Below are 19,529 nucleotides of genomic sequence, written 5' to 3' on the forward strand. Positions count from 1 at the left end.
CTTCCTAGTTTGCTTCAGTGATTTTAAAGTACTGTTTATAGTCTTCATATTTTTTGTTAGTCAAAATAAAAACAGAACCAGATGATTGTGCTCCCTATAGCTGATACTTGGCAAACTGTCATATGGGTAGGACTGACTATAACACTGCATGAATGCTTTTGAAGGATTGATGGGATAAAACTTTAAAATCTCTCAGACCTCTATAAATCTGCAAAACTCTAAAATATCAGCATGAGTTAGGAAGAAAAGAACAAGGAATAAAACCTTTTGGTAAAATAAAGTTCATCTTTCTTTATATTTTTATTTTTAATTCAAGAAAATGAGGAAGATATAATGAAAATACACACAAAAAAAGAATGTTTAAAACAAGATAGTGAGCTTTCCAGTTTGCACTGATTGAAGCCCAGGAACAATTTTCAGTTTAACACTGAAGGCAGATTGTATCTTTTAAGTCCTTTTTTGTACTCTACACAGTGGTGAGCATGTCTCCTTAGTTGTCAGGATAATAAATGCTAATCGGAAGGCACCCGAAGGTATAATTTTTTGATGCATTCACCTGTGCTTTCTACATATGCCTATTCACTTGTCAGTGTTACGGTCAAGTGACAATACATTTCATTTATAAATATTGTGGAATTAATCATTATAATGCTAATTGCAACTGATATATCCCTTCCCAGCAATATCATGGCATAAGAAAGCTCTGACATTCTTTGCAAAATTCTATTGACAGTTAGTGCTCTACTTTTTTTTTTTTTTTTGGTGTTTTCACATCTCACTACATCTGACATTTTGCCAATCTTTTATAGTTTTATTGCTTTTCAGAAATTGGTCAAGTGAGACAAAATATCACAGAGCACATTTGACAACTGGAGAAAGCAGATTTCTTGGTTAGTACACTCAAATTATTAAACATTAAGAAAAAACAATCACAAATTGAATTATAGTAAAATAATATACATATACATTCTGACACATTCACTCAGTGGACAGAGGGGAGGTGACACACTGGGCAAAGGAGCCCATGTACAAAAATTACAGAGCATGCAATTTCTTTTATATAAAATAACAAACTAGGCAAAGGTGATATTAGTTGTCAGATGTCAGGGGAATGAGTTCCTTTCAAGGAGTGATGGTGGCAGATTGTTGTTTATGTTAGGAAGGAAATGAGAAATCCATTGGGGTTGTTTTTAGGTCGGCCACCAGGTGCCCCAGATCAAGTATGAGAGTGAGTGACTTTCCGAACCCTTATGTCACTTACGAATGGGATCAATCTTTTAAATTCGGACAATGTGATTGACAAAACATACTAACTCATTTCTGTTAGAATGTTCCAGATTTGTAATGAGGGTGAGCATCTTTTCATTTTATCCTACCACATCTTCTTTTGGAAATTTGCTCTCCATCTAGTTTTGTCATTTTTCTAGTAGGTGCATTTTAGCTTTGTTAATTTGATATTATTCACTATTATTTAATTATGCATGTCCATCTTTTCCTTGATACATAGTTGGTATTTAAATTTTTATAGTTCAAATTTTTATGTATCATTCTTATAGCGTCCATATTTAGTGCACTGTTTAGGAAAACTTTCCAAATTATAAAAACATTCCCTTAGAGTTTGTTTTTGTTTATTTTTAGTTTTTAATTTACTTAATATATTTGGATTTATTTTTGTGCATGGCGTAATGTAGAGGTCTGACATCTTTTCTGCAAATGGATGACTGAATGTGCCAACACTATTTATTAAATAGTCTATTATTTGGTATAATTTTATTTTTAAAATTTATTTATTTATTTACTTATTTATTGGTGCTAGAGATTGAGTTCAGGGCATCATGCGTGTTAAGCATACGCTCCACCACTGAGCTATTCCTCCAGCCCTCAGTACTGATTTTAAATTCTACATTGATACAAAATTATATTTTGTACTTTTTACACTTAAATTTTCCATACTATAATGTGTAGATTATGCACAATGCCAAATTTAAAAAATGAGCCCAGCATATGATATGGTTTGACAGTTCATAAGACAAGAGAAATCTGTGCTTTTCCATATCAATTTGTTAATACTTAGAAGTTTCTTTTGGTGAAATTCATTGGCATTATGCTAGTAGATGAAATTGATAAGACTTACTGTTCCTATGAAATTAAATTCTTTTAATATAGAACTCCCACCCATGTCTCTCATCCCCCCTTTCTATTTGTCTTAAGGCTTTTAAACACCTTAGTAAAGACCCACAGTTTTCTGTAATTCTGAATTTATTGCTAATTGATATGTAAGAATTTTTTTGTATTTATATTGATATTATGAATACTGAACTTACATAACCGATCTTTATCTCATTGGTTTTGAAAGTTTATAGATCCATCATTCACATCAAGCCCACGTTCCTTTCTTTCTTATTCCCTGCGGTTGACTTCAGGTCCTCTCCACACTTACCTGACGTAGCCACTATTCAAGCCAAGTCCTTTCGTGGTTCCTCTTGTCCCACGTCCTTCTTACCCCACTTCAACCTTGAGCTCTCTCTCATTCCTGGACCCATGTTGCATTTAACCAGAAGCTTGTTTTCTTTTCTTTGTATATTTAGAGTGCTGCTAAGTTGCATGATTAGACAAACATAAATAAGGAAGAAATAGTTTTAATAAACATTTTCGATCTTTTGTTCTTTTAATACATCTTTTATTCAGAGCATTTCTCAGAATAATAGGGAGCAAGACCTGAAAAAGAGATTCAACTAAAAAACTCCACTGTGTCCTGGTGCTTTCCTCCTCCCAAGCTCACCTACTGTCACAACCACCTTAGCATTTTGCAACTTGTTTCTTACAGCTATTTAAGTAGCGTGCATACAGGACACTTCCAGTGGCCGGATGAGGAGTGTTGTAAAAGAAAAGGTGATTCTTTCACTGTAATCTGGGAAAGTCTTTAGGAGATCTGGATGAAAAGCACTAGGGAAAATACTTCTGCTAGGTCTGCAATGATCAACCCACCCACAGTGAGATGTCTGCTCTAAATTAACCTGCAGATAGGATCATTCAGTAAATTAACCTGCAGACAGGATCATTCAGAACCATCTCTTAGACTTTTCCTCACTCTCTCCAGCCTGGGTTCTCCCTCAGAATAAGGCATTGCTGTTATAGATTTGCTTCAGGCTCTATTTTGTAGCAAACATAGGCTAATTTAGGGACCTCAAGTGGTTAAATTCCCCTGGTCCTCAGTTTTCTTGACCATAAAATGAATGGATCGACCTAAATTATTTCATCGATTATATTAAGCTCTAAAATGACAATATTATGCTTTCACTACTAAAACTTTTGAGCAAGAAAGTATGATAGAAACCCTGGTAGTCCAGTAAGGATTGTTGGGAATAGAAGGAAAATGAGCCGAAGCCACCTGGGAAGAACAGATACCTGCAAAGTGTGCTGTCCTGGTCTGATAACTACTTCAGAGGAGAAGATACAATCACAACTTTCAGAACCGTTGCTGAAATTGCACTATTTTAAACATAAATTTAAAAAGAAAGATTTACTAAAAACCCGTGCAAAACATGTGACCATTGCTTACAGCACCATTGAAACAAGAAGGGCTTCCTAAATCCAATGATTCATGCTTCTGAGCAGGACATTGTAACTACTTTATTTAGAAGGCTGTAACTCCTAGACGATTCTAAACTGGAAATAGCATATTTTTATATATGAAAGAGTTCCTTTACAGCTCAGTGACTTCTAAGAAGCTTTAGTTCCCCAGGATGCTGACTGCGTCTTTTTCAATACACTCAACTCTGTTTAAGCCACCAAATAAAGTGAGTTCAGTTTTGGGTAAGGAGGGAGTTGTTCTGGGAGTTCTCCTAATACAAAATCCACCGAGGGCAGCCACACAAAATAACGTAGACTTTAGGTGGGTAGGTATAACAATTGGAGACATTGTCCTTTGTTTTGTATATTTGATGACAAAGTATCCAGGCACTCAGAAACGGACAATTGTAGATAGTACCTCATGAGCCCTATGTTGGTTTGGTTTGTGTTGCTATAACAAAATACCTGAGACTGGGTAAATGATTTATCTTAGAGTTCTGGAGGCTCAAGGGCATGGTTCAGTGTTTGGCTCTGGTGAGAACCTTATGGAGATGGCATTACAATGTTGGGAGCCCCTTTAGATAGATCACATAATGAGACAGGAAGTAAGAGACTGGAGAGGGGCCAGGTTTGCTCCATGATTGCCATCCCAATTATGCAGGAACTAATCCAGTCCCAGGATACCTGCGTTTGTGTCTTCCAAGGGTGGTGCCACCATGACCTAATTACCTTCACTGCGCCCCATCTCTTAAAGTTGCACCACCTTAGTACTGTCTCACCGAAGACCAAGCTTTGTAATACTGCATGAACCTTTGGTGGGCACTCTCAATTTATCCAAAGCCCAGCAAGCCCCTTCACTTCACTTGTAATAGAAACCCAGAGAAGTAAAATAACTAACCCAATGTTACACAATCAGCCCTAGTGCTGATTGTTTTATCTCCACACTTTATAAAAGATGATAAGCCGAGCTGTTGTTCAGCAAAAAGAAAGTACAACACATCATGCTGGAGATTTGTTTTACTTTCTCTACTAGCAAGGGCTTTGCAATGAACTGATGGTGTTACATTCTATGGATAATATTAATTATGGGTAGTACATTTGTCTTATTCCTCTGGTGTCTGGGGCATTGTAAATATGCAACTCTCTGATATATTATAAAGAGATGACAAGTATAACCCACTGTATAGTTGGAGCCTGATGTAATGAAGCAAAATAGAGCAAGAAGCCCACACGGCTCTTCCATTGGGCAGGTGGCCTCAGGTTGGTGAGGATAACACCACTCAACCCCTATTGAGCAAATGGATCAACTGGAACTGCCCTTGTCAAGTATAATTAGACGCACTTTCATCCCTGGTTGGCTTGATGTGCTAATATTGAGTCTTGATATATGATGAGGTGTGCGTATTGAAAAGTACACTCTGAATGTCAGCTGGCTGGGGGAAGTGAGGGGGAAGCCATCTTGGGGCGAGCACACAGCCAAGGCCATGGTGGGACCCAGGAGATCAGGGGACACACACACAGAGCCACAGTGTCCCAGCAGGCGCCTATCTAGAGACCTAGGCTGGGTCTGATGGAACATGATGCAGAGTACCCAGGAGGACTTGAGTAGAAGGGCCAAGGGGTGCCCAACTTGCTTCTCCCTTGTGTGGCCACTCAAGTGACCTGCTGAGGCAGGCCAGGAGTCTGAGTGGGTGGGGGTGAATACACTCACAGATGAAACCCCGGGAAAGGCTGTGCTCCTGGACAGCAGAGCGGAGGATCGCCCTGCTGCCCCATGATTGGATTTCTTGGGAGGATCCTGAGAACCAGACAGAACCCACAGAAGAGATCTTCTAGAAGAGATCTAGCCCTGAGTGGAGGGGTCAATCTAGTCCCTCCAAAGAGGGTCTCATCTAACCCTGAGGCCCAATTAGACCTCAGTGCCAACTGCTGCAGCTCCCCTCACAGATCCCTGCAGAAGCAGTACCCTGGAGAACGCACTGAACTGGTCTGAATGACAAAATGCCAATCGGCAGTACTTCCTGACCCATTCCACCTTATACTGGTGAGAAGGGAAGCTGAGTCTTGAAGCAAACAGCTTCTAACTTAGGCCATTCCAACTATCAGCTCAGAGAGCAACAACAACAACAACAAGTAAACCAGGAAGGGGTTACTATCCCACCCCCTGCTCTCTCTCTGTACATAACTCAAGAAGAATTGGAAAGAAAGACAGTGAACACCTTGTGGCTGTTCATTTCCTTCATTTTTCACTACGATTTTGGATTTAATTTTTTTTATTATTTTATTTTTAATTTTTAAAAATTTCTGTGTGTGTGTATATGTGGGTGTGGGTGGGTGGGTGAGTGTGCATGTATGTGAATTCTGGCTGTGATGATTGGCTTAGATATATATATATATATATATATATATATATATATATATATATATATATATATATATATATAAAGTTTGTTTATTTTTCTCTCATTTTGAGTATTTTTTTCCTAGAATTGTCTTTTGAGCATTCAGTTTCTTTGGATTGTATATTTTTGTTTGGTTTCATATTATTTTCATTTGTTTATTTCTCTTTCTTATTTTCTCCTGCTGACAGGCAAATTCTATTGCTCTTTCTCCCTTTCTTCTAATACTTTGGATCTGCTATTTCCCCCATCCATCTACATAAAGGTCACCCACTGTATCTCTTCTGCATTCTCTCCGTTCACTTTTTGAAATGGTAAAGTCTTTTATAACTTCCTAACATATTTTCTTTTCCCCTAATTAACTGTAGTTTTACCATCTTTCTTGACTAATTGGCTTATATAACTCCTGCCTCCCACCATTAATACTAATACAGTCATTACTGCTGTGGATTATTTAGTGGACACCTGCTCTTTGCTCTAAAGCTAAATAAGGTTCACAGTTATTGTTTTTACTGTTGACCTTTGCTGAACCCACCATTCCTCTTTATTGGTGGCCATGAATGTTGAAGCTGTCATAGCAAGAACTGGGTATTTAACACTGTGTATTGCTTGTTGCTTGCAACGATTGTTACTATTTTTTATTTTGCCTCTTTCTGTGAGGTGCTGGGAAGGTACAGGGACACTAAAAGTTTACAGGTGAGAGACTCTGCCTCTGAACCTAACATTCACCGACATTACTGCACCTTGAAGTGCAGAGAAACAAGCCCCCAACCAACAACAAGAACCGAGGGGGAACAATCAGAGAGAGAACTCAGGTCCAACCCTCTGACATGTACACATACATCAAAACTAAAGAGAAGTCCCAGAACAAATAGGATAATTACACACAAAAGGACATGTGCCAAAAAAGAGTAGAGGAATCGCCTCAATGGATGTGCAAGTCCAAGACCTCTGAAAACATGAGAACACAGGCAAACAAATCTCCTCCAATCCACATTCCCCAACGAAGAATCCCAAAGATGGTGAGGTGAATGAAAAACCCAGAGAAAGGTTATAAAAGACTGATTATTAAAATGTTCAATGAACTAAAAGAAGATCTAAGGAAGGAATTAGGAGAACAATTACAGAAGATGAAAGACCACTTTAATAAAGAAATAGAAATAGTGAAAAGAAACCAAGCAGAACTCCTAGAAATAAAAGACACAGTCAAATTAAACACTCACTTGAAGGCATCACTAACAGGTTAGATTGTGCAGAAAATAGAAATCACCCCTTGAAGACAGAAACATCAAGCAATGAAGACAGGTTATATGTTCTCGAAGTTAATAAAGGAGAAAGTTATAGAATATAATCAGAATGTACAAGAACTCTGAGAAAACTTTAAAGGTTCGTAGGACTAGAAGAGAACATGGAGATACAAACTAAAGGCCTAAAGAACATTTTCAGTGAGATAGTTACAGAAAACTTTTTTCCGTATCAGAAATGAAATAGATATCCAATACAGGAAGCTTACAAGAACCCCAATAGACCCAGTCAAATAAGAAGCTCACCAAGACATATCATAATCAAAATGCCTAACAGAAAATAAGGAAAGTATTAAAAGCAACAAGAGAGAAACATCAGGTCGCATTCATAGGCAAACCAATAAGGCTCACTTCTGATTTCTCAGTTGAGACCCTAAAATCAAGGAGGTCTTGGAACGAGATATTCAAAGCCCTAAAAGAAAAGAACTGCAATCCAAGGTTACTATACCCAGAAAAGCTCAGTTTCAAATTTCAGGGGTAATAAAAACTTTCCATAACATGAATAAGCTAGGATTCATGAGCACCAAGCCAGCACTACAAAGAATACTCAAAGATAAACTGCACAAAGAGGAACTAAAAAACAATTCCAAAATCTTACCAAACAGAGGAAGAATAATTCACCAAGTAAGAATTAAGATAGGGTAAAAAAAGAGCAAAAAGACAAAATGACAGGAAACCACAAACAAATATCCTGAATCCAAATATCCTGAAATAACACTGAATGTTTATGGTCTCAACTCCCCAATTAAAAGACACAGATTAGCAGAATGGATCAAAAAACAAGATCTAGTTCCATGCTGTTTAGAAGAAAACAAGCAGAAGCTATTCTCATATCTGACAGTGCAGATTTCAAACAAAAATCAGAGGAGACAAAGAAGGCCACTACATTCTAGTAAAAGGAAAAATCCAACAAGCAGACATAGTAAACATTTATGCCCCAAGTGTCAGTGCACCCAATTACATGGAAGATCTGCTTCATGACATTAAATTCCACACAGACTCCAACAAAATTCTGCTGGGTGATTTCAATACACCCTTATCACCAATAGGCAAGTCATCAAAACATAAAATCAATAAAGATATCTCCAATCTAAACAACAATATACATTAAATGGACCTAATAGACATCTACAAGAGTATTTCACCCCAAAACAGCTGAATTTAATTTCTCAGCTGTGCATAGAAATTTTTCCAAAATAGATTATATTGTAGGCCACAAAGCAAATCTTAGAAAATACAAGAAAATGGACATACTCCCATATATCTTATGAGACCATAATGAAATGAAGTTAGAAATCAACAGCAGGAAAAATAATAGAAACAACATAAACACATGGGGATTGAACGATACTATCGTAAATGATGAATGTGTCAGAGGAGAAATGAGATAAGAAATCAAGAAACTCTTAGAGATGAATGAGAACAGGAATACAACCTTTCAAAATCTCCGGGACAATATGAAAGCAGTTCTGTGGGGAAAATTTATATCACTGAGTGCCCACATTAAAAAACATTAGAGGGTTGGGGTGTGACTCAGGGGCAGAGTGCTTCCCTAGCACATGTGAGGCTTGGGTTCAACACATAAAAAATTAATTAATTAATTAATTAATTAATTAAAGTTACATAAAAATTAGAGACGTCCCAAATAAGTAAGCTTATGCTCGACTTCAAGGCCTTAGAAAAAGAAGAACAAACTCACCCACAATTCAGTAGAAGACAGGAAATAATTAAGATCAGAGCAGAAATCAATGTAATAGAGAATAAGAAGATGATACATAGGATTAATGCAACCAGAGTCAGTTAGTTGAAAAGATAAATAAAATTGAAAAACCCTATAAATATGATTAGCCAAACAGACCTTAAGAAATTGAGAACACCCAAATCAACAAAATCGGAAATGAAGAAGGCAATATCACCACAGATAGTCCTGAAATTTAGAGCATTATCTATTTTGAAAATTTATGCTTTAATAAACTAAAAAATAGAGAAATTGTCAAATTTCAGAAAACATAAACAGAGCAATATTAAGTAATGAAATTAAAACAGCAATTAAAAGCCTTCCAAAAAAGAAAAGCTTAGGACCCGATGGTTCTCAGCTGAGTCCTACCAGACCTTTTACAAAAGAACTAACACCAGTCTTTCTTAAATTACAATATTGAAAGTGAGGAAATACTCCAAATACTTTTTATGAGGCCAGTATAACCCTGATACCAAAACCAGACAAAGATGCAGCAAGAAAAGAAAACTACAGACCAATATCCCTGATGAACACAGAGGCAAAAACCCTTAATAAAATATTATGAAATCACATTCAAAAACACATAAGAAAGATAATACGCCATGATCAAGTGGGTTTCATTCCAGGGATGCAAGTTTGGTTCAACATATGAAATCAATAAATGTAATTCATCACTTGAACAGAATTAAGGACAAAAATCATCCCAATAGATGCAGAAAAAGCCTTTGATAAAATCTAGCACCCATTCACATTAAAAACACTGGAGATTGAAGGAATGTACTTCAACATCATAAAGACCATTTATGACAAACCAAAGCCAACACCATACTAAATGGAGAATAACTAAAAGCATTTCCTCTGAAATCAGGAACAAAACAAGGCTGTCCACTCTCACTGCTCTTATTAAATATAGTCCTCAAACATTAGCCAGAGTGATCAGGAAAGAAAAGGAAATTAAAGGAATACAAATAGGAAAAGAAGAAGTCAAACAATCTCTGTTTGCTGATGACATGAAGCTTTATCTAGAAGACCCAAAAACATCTACCAGAAGACTTCTAGAGCTTATAAATAAATTTGGCCAAGTAGCAGGATACATAATCAACATACATAAATCGATAGCTTCCTATACTCCAACAGTGATTCAGCCAAAGAAGAAAACAGGAAAACTCAAAAAAACAAACAAACAAAAAAAAATATTTGGGAATTAATCTAACAAAGGAGGTAAAGGAGCTCTACAGTGAAAATTATAGAACACTGAAGAAAGAAATTGAAGAAGACCTTAGAAGGTAGAAAGAAATCCCATGTTCTTGGATAGGCAGAATCAATATTGCCAAAATGGTCAGACTACCAAAAGCAATATACAGATTAAATGCAATCCCCATCAAAATGCCAATGACATTCTTTACCAAATTAGAAAAAAAAAGCAATTAAAAAATTTATTTGAAAGAATAAGAAACCCAGGATAGTCAAAGCAATATTATACAAGAAAAGCAAAGCATGAGCCATCACAATGCCTGATCTGAAATTAGTTTACAAAGTTGTGGTAACAAAACAGCATGCAGTCATGTAAAGACTGTGCCATTATAGCCTTAGATAATATGGAAGCCAATGCGCATGGCTGTGTTCTAATAAAACTTTATTTAGAAACTTTATTTAGAAAAATGGCTACCTTTTGCCTAAAGGCTATGGTTTGCCTACCCCTTTCATTAAAAAGCATGTTATGAGTTAGGACAATATAACAATATTGACAATAATAATTAAGGTATAAGAAATGACAGTCTGTAATATGTTCAATTTCTGAAGTGTAAAGTCGTGTGTGTGTGTGTGTGTGTGTGTGTGTGTGTGTACCAATCTTTAAATAGAATGCATCAGTGAATGTTGCCACCATTTTGGATTTTACTTTTTCCTATTCATATTTTCACATTTTATACAATAACTACATATTACTTTTTTTTTGTAACCAGGAAAAATGCTATTTTATATGAAATCCTGTAGTGAGAGAATTGAGATGAGATTACAAATTGAGATGGTACATTAAAACCTTAACTCCAAACTAATAAAGCAAATCTTCACAAAGAATTAGAAAATTCCATTGACACAGGCATTCTGAATTCGTGGTGTATATAACCTTGATGGTCTCTGGAGCTCTGCCTTTTGGGAAGTCTGCAGTTGTTGCATGCCTAATCAGCACCCTGGCTAAGAGAAGCAAGGTCAAGTTTGCAAAGAAGATCTTCCAAACCCGGCAAGCACTTTACAGGTAGCCACAACAACATACTCCCCCACCCCCCCACTTTCCATTGCCCTCACCTGGCTTTGGTAGCTTTCCTTTTGTTTCTCCTTTGGTCTGTGGGTTTACTTTGATTTACCCTTTCACTGCTGTTTCCTCTGTGTAGACTAGGGCTTGTCTGCCTCTTAAGAGGCTAGGTATTATTCGTTCCTAAAGGACTAATACAAGATATATGTAAGATTAAATACATAGTAACACAGTGAACGTCCATACCCCAAGAATTAGATCATAATATAGATGGCATGTCATTTCTTTACCATCTCGCCACATAAGTAATCATTAACTTAACTGTGAAACCCTTGCTTTTTAAAATATCTTGTGTATTATATTTGCACATATGATTAAATAAGAAACTGTTTAATTCTGCTATTTTAGTTCTATAATCACCGTATGTCTGGAATTTACTTTTGAAAGCATTTTTATTGGTACATAATAATTATATATGACATTGAGACTCATTGTGACATATTCATGATATAATTTGATCAATTTTACTCTCCAGGACCACTCCTCATGCTCCCCTCCACCACTACCCTGATCTTCTTCTTCTACCCTACTGGTCTCCCTTCTGTTATCGTAAGATTTCTTTTTTCTCCCTAACTTCCACATATGAGAGATAACATGAGACACTCAACTTTCTGAGTCTGGCTTATATTGCTTACCATGCTGACCTCCGGGTCCATCTAACTTTAAGATCATATATTTTTATAGCCATATTTTATTCTTAGTGTAAATAGAGCATGGATGATTTACCTAGTCTCATTTTCATGGCTATTTGAACATTTCAGGTTTTTATCACTTAAATATTGATGTTGTGGGCAGTCTCACACATGTCTCTGTACCTTTCCATGGGTAGAATTGCTACATTACCGAGTATTTTACATTTTTTTTCTTTCATAATTTTTGATCTACAAATTTTCAGTCCATTTTGTTAATGAAATATAACTTTATTAATCTTCTTGATGGATACAGCTATCTTCATGAGGTATAATGAGGAACTAAACTACTCATCCAGAAGTGTTCACCCCTATCCCTACGATGTCTTTGTCTCAGAGCCTCTTTTGATAAGCTGTTCCAGTTTTATTTTGGTCAACATTTGATTAACATCCATGCTTCGTTAATTCAAATTTTCTTTGTTATTATGCCTGAAGTGTACCTCTTAAGGACAATAGCATTAAATCTTTTTCTTTTAATCCAATCTGATAATCTGTCTTTAAAATGGTGATTTAAATATTTATTACTTTGGCTATTAAGATGTTTTTACTTATTTCTCTCTGTTACTTTTGCTTTCTAATTATATGGTTGTTTGGGGGCTATGTATGTTTATCTAATTCATTCATTCCTATTTGATATACAGACACACACACACACACACACACACACATATATATATATTCTAGATTTTATATTTTCAGTGATTACACTCAAAATTTTAACTAGGCGTGGTGGTTCATACTTGTAACCCCCAGCGACTTGGGAGACTGAAGCAGGAGGGTTGCAAGTTCAAAGCCAGTATAAGCAACTACCCTAAGCAACATAGTGAGACCCTGTCTCAAAAAAAAAAAATCCCTGGGGATGTTGCTCAGTGGTTAAATGCCCCTGGGTTCAATCCCCGGTATCAAAATTTAAAAATTAAAAATATACAAAAAATAAATAAAATTACCATGCATATTTTCTTTAAAAATCTGAAGAAACTTCAGTTATATCATATTCTTCCCAATAATAAAATATATGTAAAACATTTTGATTTTCAAATTTCCCTTCCTATTACATGCTACTTGATTCTTTTTTTTCCCTCATTTTTTAGCTACAGAATATTATGCACTTATACATACTCATATTCTGTACCTGATTTCTCAATTACAGTTTTTGATCATTTAAATATGGTCATTTGGTCATTTGACCCATTCCCCATCATAGTGGCTTATGTTTTGTGTGTATGGTGATATGTAAGTATGTATTACTGCTTGATCTCAATCATTGGGAATGCTGAATTTCTAGATTAGGAATTGGGAAGCTTTTCTTTTTAATCCTGGAAAGAATTTGCTTCTGTTCAAAAAAAGGAGCAGATGTGCCCATCCTGGGATGAGCAACCAGCCTGGGCCAGCCTGCCCTTCTGGCTGCCCATGGTGTGATTGTGTGGTGCTGGCCTGGGATGCTTTTTATTACCCAGCTCCAGCTTCTGTCTTCTGTTTTGATTTGTTTTCTTTTTTTCAGAGTCAATGACGATGGTAGTCTGTGGAGCCTTCCTTGGTCTCCTGTGGGACCACCGTCCCAGAGAGTGTGTGCGTTTGTGTGCTCAGTGTGACTCGTTTGTGTTTTAAGTTTTTGTTTTGTCCTGGACTCCACGGGTGCTGGTGTCTTTATTGGCAGCATCAGGCAGAGGCCCAGGAGGAACAGGAATAAGGCTTCATATTTTCATGCTTGAGTACAGGGGAGGCCGCACATGGGATTGGAAGTCCTAGGCTGACTCTAGCAGAGGACAAAGGTGGACAGCTTGATGGCCTTTGTGGGTTAACAGGGGATCTGGTTTCTTTGTGCTGTCCCCGTAAACATGGAGTTGAATTGGCTCCTGTGCTCCTCATCATGTGTCTTCATGTGACAACTGTCTCCTTACCATCTGAGTCTCCCCTGGTGCTGTGGTTTTTACCATATCATTACGGGTAGCTATGGGTTCCTTCTGTGACCATTCTACACATGTGCTTTCCCCTTAGCACTTGGGATTTGCCCCTTGTCATCTGGGAGTAGTCCCCTATTTTCAGATCAGAGTGGTCTATTGTCCTGCTTCAATGGATGTGATTTTAGTGCCCTTGGCTTGGCTGCATAGTCTCGGAAGGCCGAGTTGGCTTTCTAGTCTCCAGGTGTGTTATCTTAATTCCAGAGCCTGAAGATCTTTCTACCATTTTAACTCACAATTTTCTGGTATGTCTATTAACCCCATAAGATAACCATCCTGGGGTGAATCTTCCCCTCTAGGCCAGCTGAGCTGTCTCACCAACACCCAAAGTAAAAGTTGAAGATCATTTTTAAAAGAGCAGATTAATAGAATGTGACCAAAATTTTTAAAAAAGGAAATTGAAGAGAACAGAAGAAAAAAAAATAGTGCAGGTTACAGGTAAAAAAAAAAAAAAAAAGGCTAGGATCATTATGTGAAATTTTGGTTTTAATTTTAAATTAAATTGTGTTCACATGGGCATAGTAAGTAAAAAATATATCTTTGGCTGCAAAAAAGTCTGAAACCTACTGGTTTAGAAGTCTCATTCTTTGGCCTTCTTCCTTTTTTGCCTAATTAATTGCTTCTTACTTTTTAAAGGTTAGCTTGAAGGTCATTTCCCAAGAAAAGCCTTCTTTGTCATACGGTATAGATTTTGTCCTACTGACAATTGCTTTCAAGGTTAATATTTTTCACTTTAAGTCCTTCATCTCTGTAGTTGAAATTCATAATGACATTTGATTGATGTTTATCTCCCCAAAAGAGTATGAGTTCCATGAAAACAGGCTCCCCATGACTTTGTTTATTGTTGTATCCCCAGTGCCTAGAACAGTGCTTGAAGCTAAGCCAGCGCTTCACAACTTTAATAAATGAATTTCTGTTTCCTTGAATTCTTCCCTTGAGATCATGTTTTAATAGAACCAGCAATATTGGGACACCCTGCTGGCTAGGGCATGTTTAAGATGAGGGCATCTTGTCTCACTAGAGGTGCCCCCTCTCTGTGAGTGCATTCTTTAAACTATAAAAGCACACAGCTACTGGAACAATCACTGAATGGAGATGATTAAAACCCTTCCCCCATTGAGATGCCCAGCCGCTTTAAGTAGAAACTGAAAAATATTTTAATAATTACCTGCAGTTGAGCTTTTCTACTAGCATGAATGCCATTTACATTTCCCAGTAAAATATAAACCGGATCCTCCACCAAATCTTCTGCTCCAACTTCCCGTGAAGGCAGGAGAATGCCTCTCTATAAAGAAAGAGCAAGGCATATTTAACACCTGGCTTTTATTAACAACTCTGTGATCATGAAAATTCTAAAGAATACCAACATCTTTAATAAAGAATCCAGTGCAGGTGAGCAAGTATTCCAGAAAGCAGACATTAACATATTATTGTTATATTAACCATAATCATGTTTACTTTCTGATATGTGTGTATGGCAAATAATATATATATAAATATATTTGTGTGTGTGCGCGTGTGTCTGAGGCTTTACTACCAGGTGAACAATGAAACAGCCACTCATGTCGGCTAATCAGATTATCCTTGACCATTTCTTGTTCTCATTTACACCAATTTTAAAGAAAATATTTTCAAGACATTCTCCAGGTGGCCTTACCCACTGTGCAGTGTGGCTTCCACACTGTGACACAAGGCAAAAACTGTAGTCGCTCTCGGTCTGACTGGGATTTCATGCGTGGACGTGTTCTGTCTGTGCCACACTCCCTGGGTTCTGCTTAGTCTGTTGGCAATGAGTTTCTGTGCTACAAAGCATTTATATTAGAATCTATTGCTCTAGTGTCTGTTATACATAGTGGAGCAGAGTCCTTGGAAAGGCCTTTTCTTGCATCATTATATAGGTCTAATTGGGTTTGGGCCAGGAAGGCTATTATCCAAACAAGTTACAGGGAGGTGGGATGTGGTCAAGATGTAAGGTTGGTCATTTAATATAGAATGCTAGTTAATGTAGGAATTACCAGATTTCTTAAATACTTATTGTATTTCTAATAGAAAGTATTTCCAAACATTTCCTAAAATATTTCCTAAGCATGTTGCCAAAACTTAAAATATTTTAATGTTAACTTATTTGCCAATCTTATAAAGTAAGGCTAAGTGAGTATGTTTAAGTATTAATTAGTGTCTGTAATTTCTAGTTTTTGTTCTTTTAAATGGAGCAAGAATGCAAAAATCTCTGTAGAGTCATCTGGATACAGAATCCTATATTTTTAATAAAATTTACCTTTAATCCCCTAGACATTATTTTTTGGTGCATACCTAATTGGAAGTAATTTCTTATAGCACTTCAACCTTTATCTAATTTTACAAAACATCACATTTATTTTTCTTAGAAAGGATAACTCTCTTTTGCACTTATATTTTATCAGTGTGAACACCACTCCATTAAATGATACAATCACAGCGAAAGTACATCTGACAAAAAGAGTTTGGGAGTACACACGATTGCTTCATGCTTTGTGGACAAGTTGATCATAGAATACAAAGAATATGAATATGCCCAAGGTCAGACACTAGCCTTCAGCCTGTGTGTGTCTGTAGTATGTTCTGTAGAGAGGATGGGGTAATTTAGTTGGGGATTCAGGGATTAGGGGACAGTGCAGGGGATGGCAATGCTGATATTCTGGAATTTTTTTTTTAAGAGAAAACTCTATCTTTAAAAATTAAGTATTATCATTGTTGATATAAATAACACAATCCTACAATAGTAGCAGGTAACTCCTTAAGAAGGTGCTGATTATACTATAGAATTCAAATCCTTACAGAGACCGGTGGGGCTTGTAAGAAGTGCATTTTCAATACAGTATAAATTGGTCTCACACCTGGTTCTTACATGGGTCATGAGAGTTGATTTTATTATTCAAAATGTATTTGATTATCCCAGATCATGAAGAGCATGGTGCACTCATTTGTTTTAAGATAGATATTTCTCTGACTAGATGAATCCAGAATGCACATGATATACATTTTATATGCCTTCAAGAGAGGTAAGTTCTGCCTTATTTTAATAACAATAACACTTTATTGACCCATTCTTTGATTCACTTATGGAATATTCATGCATGCATAAATCCCACACAATCCTTAACAAACTCTCTGCAGAGGTATTATTAACTAAATTTTACTTGCAAGGAAACGGATTCAGGTCCCCAGGGTTTCATCGTGAAAGAGACTTGAAAGTCATTGCTGTCTTCTGTGCTGAACATGTCCAGAGCAGCTTTAATGATACAAAATAGAGTAGTTTCTTTTTTAAAAAATAAAATTATTTTCATTTTTCTGGTATAGTTCTTTCTATTTTTTATTTTTATTTTTTGGTACCAGGGATTGAACTCAGGGGCACTTAACCACTGAGCCACATCCCTAACCCTATTTTGTATTTTATTTAGACACAGGGTCTCGCTGAGTTGCTGAGTTGCTTAGTGCTTCACTTTTGCTGAGGCTGGCTTTGAACTTGCAGTACTCTTGCCTTCTGAGATGCTGGGATTATAGACATGCACCACTACCACCTGTCAGAGGGACTGAGTTGCCGTGGCTGTTACACAATGTATTAATGGGTAGTTTCTGTGCTAGAACCTTGATTAAATGTTGTTTCCAATCAATGGTCACAAGAAGCCTATGAAGTAGTTAGTATTTATTCAACTATTATGGAAGCCAAAAAAGCCCATTTAAACCTAGGTCTCTAATCCCAAAGCTAGTGATCCCACTCTGTTCTGTTCCAGAGGTATTTGTGTAAGCATATGTTTGACCATGATTAACTAATATGTGTGTATAAATAAGGCCTCATGTGATTGACAATCCATCCCACGGGATTTGAGCCTTCACCTGCCCATCCAGGGTCTCTAGTCCCTTACAATATCCTTTACCTCACGATCATCTTACAAAGCCATAGATCCATGCAGATGATACTGTTCTCATAGTCACCATAGTAGCTTCTGGCCACTTCAGTCCAAAATGTGAGACCCCCCCCCCAACAACCTCCCCCCTGCTTTGCCAAACTAGGCCCTGTGACTTGGCTGTCCTGGCTGTCCATGGTCTGGTAGGACCCCATGGATTCCTCCAGATACTCAATCTCACACAGCTGTGTGAGCCCAGCAGACTGCAAGGGAAGAAGGAAGTAGCACCTCCACAGTTCAAGTTTCCTTGGGCCCCAAAGTCTTATGGAGTTTTGAAAGGTGTCTTAGTCCATTTGGGCTGCTATAAAAAAAAAAAAAAAAAAGGACATTAGACTGGGTGGTGAGAGCAAGAGCAATTTCTTTCTCACAGTCCTGTAGGCTGAAGGTCTGAGATCAGGGTGCCAGCTTGGGTTGGTTCTGGTGAGGGCCCTCTTCTGGGTTACAGACCTTTGACTTCCAGTGTGATCTCACATGTCAAAAAGAAGATGAGTCTCATCTCTGGGTCCTTTTCTGTAAGAGCACTAATCCCATTTATGAGATTATTTTCATCACAGTCTGCATCCCAGAAAGGGGCTGCACTGGAGGGGTCTTTTAGCAGTCTGCTTTCCCTCCCTCCATCTGGTCTTGTGACACACATAACAGCTTAGTGTATTTCTAGGATCCAAGCAAGGACATGGGGCATCATTCCCAGTGAAGGTCTCCAGCATTCATAAAAATCAAAACTATAGAGAGATGCTTGATGGAAGGGCATGGCGCCCCTCCTGTGCCAGCCATAGTCACTCCTTAGTCCTTTCTCTGCACCCTTTGTACTTACAAGCATCTCTTGAGGGTGCATGAACACCATTTCCTGCTGCACTTTTTATTTATTTATTTTTAACACAGTCTCATTTCAGAAAACATGCTGAATTGGGAAGAAGTGAAGAGAAGTGCAATAGATAAGCAAATTCCAGTTCCCTTGGCTCAACTGAGCAATCTTTTCATTGAAGCAGAATTATTCTGGGCTAACCCGACTCTCTAATAACCTGCACAACTCCCTATCCTTCTGCTACTCCCTAGTTACAGCTGCTTGATCTGAATGTGACTTCAGATCAATCATGCTGATTGATTTCCAAATGGTTAGATCATTAAAATACATCAGTCCCCCTCATTGTTGGGCTCACTCTGATCCTTGTCTCTTGAGTCTCTAGTCTTTCAAGGAGCTTATCTTGATCTTTTATTGATGAACCCCTGAGCCTCAGCTTTCCCATTGCATTTTATTAGTGGCTGATAAACCTCCTTGAAGTATGACTGCCTCAGTCTAGATACCTGGATCACCAGGTATGAGATGGCTCTCTCTGCTTCAGAAGGCAATCATCTGTTGATAGAAGTGGAGATGCTCCTATGACTACCACTCTCCTGCTGCCAATACCATATTTTAATCCAGGCCCTACAGCACCCACCCTAGAGCATCCCCCCTCTCTTCATCTGTCTTGCTACATGTAGATACTCTGTGAAGCTACTGCTAATAAATCTTACTGGTGTTAACTTTTCTGATTCTGGTCCCTTCTATACCAAGCTGCCCACTGTCACTCCAACTCTACGACATACTCTGGGAAAATGGAAAT

The sequence above is a fragment of the Spermophilus citellus genome (genome assembly GCF_964194105.1).
Source record: "Spermophilus citellus genome assembly, chromosome: 12".
NCBI classification, from domain to species: domain Eukaryota; kingdom Metazoa; phylum Chordata; class Mammalia; order Rodentia; family Sciuridae; genus Spermophilus; species Spermophilus citellus.